Raw genomic sequence first — 9,360 nt, forward strand, 5'->3', positions numbered from 1 at the left:
CTATACTAACATTGAATAAATCGCAGCCTAAGTTGCTACACTGAAAAATCTGGAAAGCTGAGGATGCCAAGCCAATGTCAAAAATTATTAATTTCTAGAAACTTTCGAACTTGTAAGTAATAAGAGTTATTGTTGACGATAATATTGAAGACAATACGGATTGACCCATCACTTATATTTAACATCATCTTAAATTCATTTACATATTCTCAGCAGCCAATGAAATGATCCATATAGTATCTGAAGCTTAATATTATCTTAAATATAAGATCTGATTATGAATACGGGCCCTAGTATCAAACACAGACGCTAAAATAAAATATTGTAAAATGTGTTGCATAAAATACCGAAAATACAATGGTTGCACAACGGGATGATCTAACAGTAGTGAAGAATTTAACAATAAAGACCAATAGTCACTAATCGCTCAGTGAATGCTTTGTTTTTTGAACGCAACCAATGGTCGCGTAGCGGAACAAGGCGATCAGTGAGCTGTTGGTGTCAGCGATTATTGGTCTTTACTATTAGATCCCTAAATTTGGACCAATTATTTGTACGAAATATTCAATCGTTGTGTTCACTGAACGCACCCAATGGCTGCATTCAGCAGACTCAACAGTTGGACAACATTACTAGATTTTCCACCGAATCTCGCTCCTGATTGGTAAATGGGTCTGGGTCTATGAATAATCTAAAAGAATGCTTCAATCACAGACAATAATCACTAAGCGCTCTCTGATCACTTTGTTTTACTGAACGCGGCCAATGACATCTCATATAGCGCGTAATCAAAACTTGCGAATTGATGAAAAGAAATACGTTTAACAATTGACAATTGAATCGTGATTGCTGCGGTCTATGTACAAAAATAGTTTTTCTAAGTTCAACTGTTAATGAATGTATTTGATTGTGAAAAGATTGTGTTTTTCTGAAGATTCTGAATGGTTTCTTTATTATATCTTATTTTAAACAAAAAAGTAAAAAGGGCGCCAAGTATAAGCGCAACACGTATTGTGCTATTTTTAGAAATTTCTAATTCAAATTATTTTTTTTAAGTATGTATGTGTACATAAGTTTTTAAAAGTAAAACTTATACAAAAAAGTGATATATTAAAACAGTAGCGCCAACTGAGAAATCGTATACTTAATATTTTTAGAAATTTCAAATTCAAATTATTTCCTTTTTTTAATATATATATTATGTACATAACATACGTTTTTACAAGTAAAAATGATATGTTATAAAAATTTAACACGTTTATTAGTAGTGCCCAATATTTAATTTATTATTATTTATTAGAACACTGAGTTATATGATTGTTTTACTTGTTATTATAATGTACTTAACATAACTTTTTAGTAAGTAAAAATGATATCGTGTTATAAAATTTTAACACGTTTATTAATAGTGTTCAATATTTAAAAAATATATCTTTTTAAAGGTTAGTTTTACAAATTCAAATCATTTTTTTTTAAGTATATATGTGTACATAACAAGTTTTTACAAGTAAAACTTATACAAAAGAAGTGATATATTAAAACAGTAACATCAACTGAGAAATCATATGCTTAATATTTTTAGAAATCTCAAATTCAAATTATTTCCTTTTTTTAAAATATATATTAATTATGTACATAATATAAGTTTTTACAAATAAAAATGATATTTATTAGAACACTGAGTTATATGATTATTTTACTCGTTATTATAATGTACATAACATAAGTTTTTACAAGTAAAAATTATATCGTGTTATAAAAATTTAACACGTTTATTAATAGTGTTCAATATTTAAAAAAGATATCGTTTTAAAGGTTATTATTATTCAAGAAAAATCAAGACAAACTGACTATAAAAGATGTCAATACCATAAATTTTTACAAAATTTATCATTATTTATTAGAACACTGAGTTATATGATTATTTTATTTGTTATTATAAAAATTAATTATTATAACAATGCAATAATAAATATTTAACACAAAAAATATATCACTTCTTTTGTATAAGTTTTACTTGTAATAAATTTTACATGTAAAAACTTATGTTACGTACATTTTTTGTCGTTATGTTTTTCTTGAATAAATTTTACATGTAAAAACTTATGTTACGTACATTTTTTGTCGTCAATAATTTTACATGTAAAAACTTATGTTACGTATATTTCTTGTCGTTAGGTTTTTCTTGTAATATATATATATACAATATCTGTCTTATTATATAAGAAATAACAAGAATGAACGTTTTAATTATTTATCGTTATTTCTTATATTATATAATAAGACAGATTTTATTGTATATGTGTGCATTATATTTTTGTCCTATAAAAAATAATAAAAATATTGAAAATATTATAAACATTATAAAATATAATAATATATATTATTAAAACAAAAGGCACTGCGAGGACTCGAACACTCCTTGGACGTAGACGACAAGATACTAGCACACGCTTTAGCTTCCGCAGCTATCGCACTTCACGCTTATTGATTTCAAGTTACTATACTTAACATGCAGTTACTTTTTTAATTGCAAATTTCTCGTAAACGGAGGCCCATGTACGCAAACCTTTTTAGGGTTTTTATGTACTCAACTCTCCAATTCGAATGAAATATGACTCATTCAAGTATTGATTTTACATGTCTTGCCATCTCCTTGTAAGCAATAGAAGTAGCTAAGTTAGAATACCATTTTGTAATCAATTATGTGCAATTTTGAATTGTTAACGAAGGTATATTATTAACATATTAATATGCACAATGCAACAGAAAATTCTGTCGGCACGATTGCATAAAAGTGCTTGACCGTACAATTATTTCTTAACAGCAATTAGTATCGGATGTTACGATTATCGTTTATACGGCATTTACGTTTTTCCTCAGTCTTTCATTGTCATCTAATATTGATTATTGCTAAAAAACGAAGCTAAGCATTTTTCATGCAATTGTACTGACAGAGTCCTATCCGTTATGTACCCTGGTTCGTCAATTTCTTTTATTAATAATTGAAAATGTTACGTAGTTATTTGTAAAATGACAGTGAAGTAGCGGTTCTATTATTCAATTTGATGTATTTTACATGCACACAAACGTTGATACGACTTGTGTTTGACATACTGTGTATGTGTGTATGTGTGTGTAAGTGTAAAATTTATTTTAGAAATAGATCTATATGATCAAAATTCATATTTAAAATTCATACGCAGTACAAATAATATGTAATCATACATAAGCAAATAACAGTTATTAGTATAAATCTTGAGCATCCAAAACAATTTTTTTACAAACATGTGCAGAATTCTATATATGTTTGAAGATTATATATGTGTATGTACATGTATATGTTGTATGTATATGTATATATGTATATGTGTGTGTATATATACATATATGTACATGTATTGTGCAATATATATGTGCATGTACCAATTCTAGTTATTTATGAATAATTATAATCATTATTTGTAAAAGTAATTATTCTTTCTTCGTTAGCGTCATACATTACTTTAGTTGCTGAATTACTTATTAAACGTAAAATTCAATACAGATTAATGAAGCATGTAGTATGTGTCTACAAAACGAAAATATAATGATAAACTGCATAGTGACATATCGAATAAAAACCACATGCGTACGTAAACAAATGTGAAGAATAATCTAAATGTAAAATATGCACAAAGACCAATTAACAATCTAAATATATAATATGCACATAGTTATATTGTAAAATAGAACGTAAAAATAAGTCTTTAAGATAAAACACTATAAATATTTTGTAATCAGACAAGGTTCTTTTATTTGCGAAAGATTAAACGATATATTATCATCTTGACAAACAGACTCATCTTTTTCCGAGAAAGAAAATTTGCCTGATGGCACCTCAATCTCCTCTAAACCTTCTGTAAATAACACAAAATGGTATCTTAATTTATATTAAATTAATATTAAATATTTTATATAGTATTTTATATAGTAGTTAAATATTTTATATAATATCATTGAACCACGTTTGTATCATGAATAAACACAATTAGATATATTCATCAAGTTACTTATCTTATACAGGAACTTAATATCTCGCCTGTAATAAAATTGGATATCTGAGGTATATAGTCATCGGCAAGATTCAATGTCTGCAAAAAGCAGTAAATACTATACAATAATAATATATAATATATAACTGAATATTATAAGTGACTGATAATAATATAAATGAATATAAATAATATATGAGATAATATTATAAATGAATATCATATAAAAATCTTTAAAAGCATTTCATGTGCATATATGATATATGATATGATGGGTTTTTACTGTAATCCGTAACCTTTGAATCTGCATCTGCTTCTGTATAATCAATTGCAGTGGTAAATATTACATTTGTTGTATTATTATCTAAAAATAAATATAATTCATTTATTATATTATAAAGATTATTCTATTTGTTTTAGTGCAATATAAATAAAATATACTAACATATCAAAGCTGAATCTGTATCATTCAAAGGATCATCAGATATATCCAATCCATTACATGCATTTATTCCTATTTTCTTAGTCATAACATCTGTTGTTTCGACAACCTTATCGTGTGAAATATTGTTACATGCTTTAGCCTTAGAGAAATTTTTGTAATTATTATTAGAAGTACAAATAAGTTTTCGCCGTTTTCTATCAAAAATTAGGAATTTATTGTGAAAGAACGGTACATTACGTTTTATTCAAAGTATTGTCCATCACTAGCCACTACTTTTTCCCATCTTTCTGGCAGCATTCGGATACCACGTCGGAAGAACTCTTCATCTTTTGAGGCTATCCACGAATCGACTCAATTTTTAGTATCTTCATATGATGTAAAGCGCTGCTTAGACAGGCCATGTGCTATCGACCGGAACAATTGATAATCGGAAGGGACAATGTCTGGTGAATACGGTGGGTAGGGTAGGACTTTCCAATTAAGTGTTTCCAAATAGGTTTTGACCGGTTTTGCAACATGTGGCCGAGCGTTGTATATAGGAGAATAATTTTGTCGTGTCTGGAGTAGTAATGGGCGCATTTTTCCTTGAGTGCTCGGCTTAATCTCATTAATAGTGTTCGGTAGAGAGCTCCAGTAATGGTTTCGCTCGGTTTGAGCAACTCATAATATACGACACCAAAGCTGATCCCACCAAATACACAGCATGAGTTTTTTCCATAAATATTCGGTTGTCAATGTTGCTGTCAATGTTGAAGCATGGCCAGGTGGTCCCCATGATTTTCTCTTCTTTGGGTTATCGTAGTGGATCCATTTTTCATCACAAGTGACTATACGATGTAAAAAACCCTTTCTTTTATGCCTGACAAGCAGCATTTCACACGTGCAAAATCGGCGTTCAACGTCTCTCGGCTTCAGTTCATATGGAACCCAATTTCCTTGTTTTTGAATCATTTCCAACGATTTTAAACCATGTGAAATTGCTTGTTGAGTCACTTCTAAAGTGACTCAACAAGCAAGCAAGAAAGTGCAAGTTCTTCTTGCGTTTGGCACGAATCTTCCTCCAATAATGCTTCCAATTCCATGTCTTCGTACACTTTCGGCCTTCCACTACGTTCTTTGTCTTCTCTGTCAACTCACCGTTTTTAAACTTTTGAAACCACTCACGACAACTTTTCTCACTTAAAGCAGTTTCACCATATGTTTCTACAAGCAATCGATACGCCTCAGCTGCAGATTTCTTCAAATTAAAGAAGTAAATTAAAAGTTCCCGCAAATGACGCTTATTCGGCACAAAACTTGAAATTTTCGCACGAAAAAAATTATGTGATGCTGATACGGAGTCACTAATACTTCAAGGTTATGTTGTTACCAGATATCCAAACTTACGATATTACGTTTTACATCTGACAATTTCAACATAATCTTCTGGTGGGACCATCTTTTGTCAAACGGCGGAAACTTATTTGTACTCCTAATAGTATCTTCTGATATACAGTAACTAATGCATTTAAAACTTCGTTCTGTATACCAGATCCAGGGATTACTCTAAAGATTATAAGTTAATTACATACAAATAATATTAATGAATAAACGCATAAAACCTATTTGAACTAAAAAAACTAAAAAAAATTATACTTGATCGTCTCGTTTTCGATGAGAATGCGAATATCCTCCATCGGTGACAGATATTCGGCATCGTTCAACAACAAATGAAATGGTTCTCTTATGCTGCCCCCAGGGTGCGCAAAGCCGGACTGGCCGTGGCCAGGCTGTTGCGCGCCCAAGAGGGCCCAGGATGGCAGGCTCGTCGCCTGTATGTCGGTGCGGTTCTCTCGATCGCCCTGTACGGGGCGCCTATCTGGGCTCCTCAGTTGCTAACCACCACGGTGGCCAAGCAGGTAATGAGGCAGGCCCTTAGGCCCCTCATGATCAGGGCGACTCGAACGTTCCGCACAGTGTCATACATGGCGGCGATCACCCTGGCCGGATCTCCCCTGTGGAGCTCCTAGCCGAGGAGAGGAGAATCCTCTACTGGCGGGTAAAGGAGCTCCGCGAGGGGGGAGAGCTGACGGCCAGGGGCCTGAAGTCCCTGATGACCCAGGCCAGATACCGGACTCTGGAGCGGTGGGAAGGCTTGCTAGCCGACCCCCGAGGGTCCGGTCTCGCAACGGCCGAGGCTGTCCGTCCCTGTCTATCAGAAATGACAGACAGGAGGGGGCGTGGAATGTCCTTCCACCTGGTGCAGGTATTGACCGGGCATGGGTGCTTCGGGAGATACCTGCACCGGATAAGGAAGGAGCCCACCGCTCGGTGCCACCACTGCCCCGAGCGAGAGGACACGGCGCTGCATACCCTAGCTGCTTGCGCAGCATGGGATGAGCAGCGCCGGGTCCTGCTCGGGGCGGTGGATTGCCGAAACGGGGAGCCCTCGCTTCCGCACCTAGTGTGAGCTATGTGCGGGAGCGAGAGAGCGTGGGACATGGCGGCCTCCGTCTGCAAGGAGGTAATCTCCCAGAAGGAGGCCGCCGAATGGAGGTGCCGGCCTGGCAAACGCCGTCGCAGAGGACGGCGGGGCCAGCGCTCCCCTGGGGGGGAATAAATAGCGGGCCCGAGGTGACATTGGACGAGAAGAGGGCGCTGGCCTACACGGGCCGGCGCCTTCCTCGGCCACCTCGGGCCAGGCTCTGCCACTCGGAGGGGAGCGAGGAAGACACCTCCCGCTCCCCCGAGTGATCGGATAGGAGAGAGAAGGGGAGGTGGAAAACCCGATTAGGGTCGCGCCCACCTCCCTAAAATCCCCCCCTCTCCCTTCAGGAAGGGGGGATATGGAGGAAGAGTGGATATTCCCTTTCTCCAAGGTGACACCAGAAGGCCAATCGGCGGGGTTACCCGCCGGGGACCGCACCTCTCCCAATAATTCCCCGAAAGGGGAAGGGGGCTGCGGTACAAGTAGGCGAGGGGCTCTTAGATTAGAGCCCTGGGGCCGTGGGGTTGGGGAGGGAATGCGGGAGCAGTTCCCCTAACTTCGCTCCTCACGGTCCGACAGGTAGACATCTAGCAGGGGTTTTAGTCGGTAAGAGTCCGACATAACCTCCACCCCTCCCCAAGGGGGCGGGGGTATCCATGATGGATATCCCCTGCGTGAACAAAAAAATGGTTCTCTTATGCCTATTACGGATAGCCGTTCTCGGGAGTTCGGCCCGCATTTTAGGGATCTTGCCCTCAGGGTGCGCGGGGCTGGACTGGCTGTGACCAGTCTCCTGCGCAACCTTGGGGGTCCAGGATGGAGGACTCGCCGCCTATATGCGACGGCCGTGCTGTCGATCGCCCTGTACGGGGCGCCCTGAGCTGGGGCACCGATATGGGCGCTCCAGCTCAGTGCCTGCCGTGATGGCCTAAGCCGCATGCGGCAGGCGCTGAGACCAATGCACATTAGGGCGATCAGAGGGTACAGCATGGTCTCATACATGGCAGCGACCACCCTGGCCGGCTTCCCTCCCGTGGAGCTCCTCGCCGAAGAGGGAAGAGTCCTCTATTGGAGGATCAAGGAGCTCCGCGAGGAGGGAGGCCTAAGGGCCAGGGACGTGCGGGTCCTACAATCCCAAGCCGTGGCCCGTACCCACGAGATGTGGGCGGACAAACTGTCCGACCCATAAGGGTGCAGGTGCAAGACGGCGGGGGCTGTCCGCCCCTGTCTGCCAGAGTTGGCGGGCAGGAGGGGAAGCGGATTGTCCTACCATCTGGTGCAGATACTGACAGGCCATGAGTGTTTTGGCAAGTATTTGCACCAGATCGGGAAGGAGCTCTCCACCAGATGCCACCATTGCCCCGTGCTGATGGACACAGCGCACCTCACCCTGGCTGACTGTCCAGCCTGGGAAGAGGAGCGCCGTGTCCTGGCCGGGGCAATGGAGTGTCACAGTGGGGAAATCTCGCTCCCGCGCATGGTTCAATCCATGTGCGGGAGCGAGGAGGGTTGGCAAGCGGCGGCCTCCTTCAGTAAGGATGTAATGTCCAAGAAGGAGGCCGCCGAGAGGGAGCGCCGACCACACTCAACCCGTCGTTGCAGATGACGGGGTGGTCGGCGGCCCATGGGACGGGGGGGGCGGCCGAATTAGGCAGCGGGCCTGAGGTGACACCGGCCGAGGAAGCGGAAGGACCCCCGACTAGCAGGGGTCCAAGCCCTCTTCGGCCGCCTCGGGCTCGCCTCCGTCGGCAAGGGGGATTCGGCTCTTCCTCCTTTTAAAGGAGGAAGATGGATCCCCCCTGACCACGGATATGGTAGGATAGGGGGGAGTGGTGCCCGTTTTGGGGACAGAAACCCTCCCTCCCTGAGTAACGGGGAGGCGGATAAGGGGTGAGGGCGGATGCCCCCTCACTCCATAGGTGATACCAGAAGGCCAATCGGTCGGTCTTAGATCGACCGGTACCGCGCCCTGGATTCCCTTTGCGGAACAGGGCGCGATAACAGGTGGCGGGGGGCTCGATAAACGAGTCCTGGGGCCGGGGTGTCGGGGAGGGAATACGGGAGTTCCCCTGACTCCCCACATTTCCGATCCGACAGATAGGCATCCCGCAGAGGTAGTCGGTAAGAGTCCGACATAACCCCCGACCCCCCCAAAGGGTCGGAGGTATTCATAATGGATTTCCCCTGCGTCACCAAAAAAAAAGAAATGGTTCTCTTATGCCGGGTAATTGGCAAGACCCGCCCTTGGGCGCCCCCGCCGACGGAGTCGTTGGACAGCCAGGCCCTCGAGGGGCTCCTCGACACCCTCTTCCCGAGGGTGGAGGAGGCCCCCCCAGGATCCCCGCCCCCGAAATGGGGGAGGGGGACTGGGAGGAGGACCTGGCTGTGGGATCAGAGGAGCTCGTCAAGGCCAG

This window comes from Harpegnathos saltator, unplaced genomic scaffold, assembly GCF_003227715.2.
Source record: "Harpegnathos saltator strain DR-91 unplaced genomic scaffold, Hsal_v8.6 scaffold409, whole genome shotgun sequence".
NCBI classification, from domain to species: domain Eukaryota; kingdom Metazoa; phylum Arthropoda; class Insecta; order Hymenoptera; family Formicidae; genus Harpegnathos; species Harpegnathos saltator.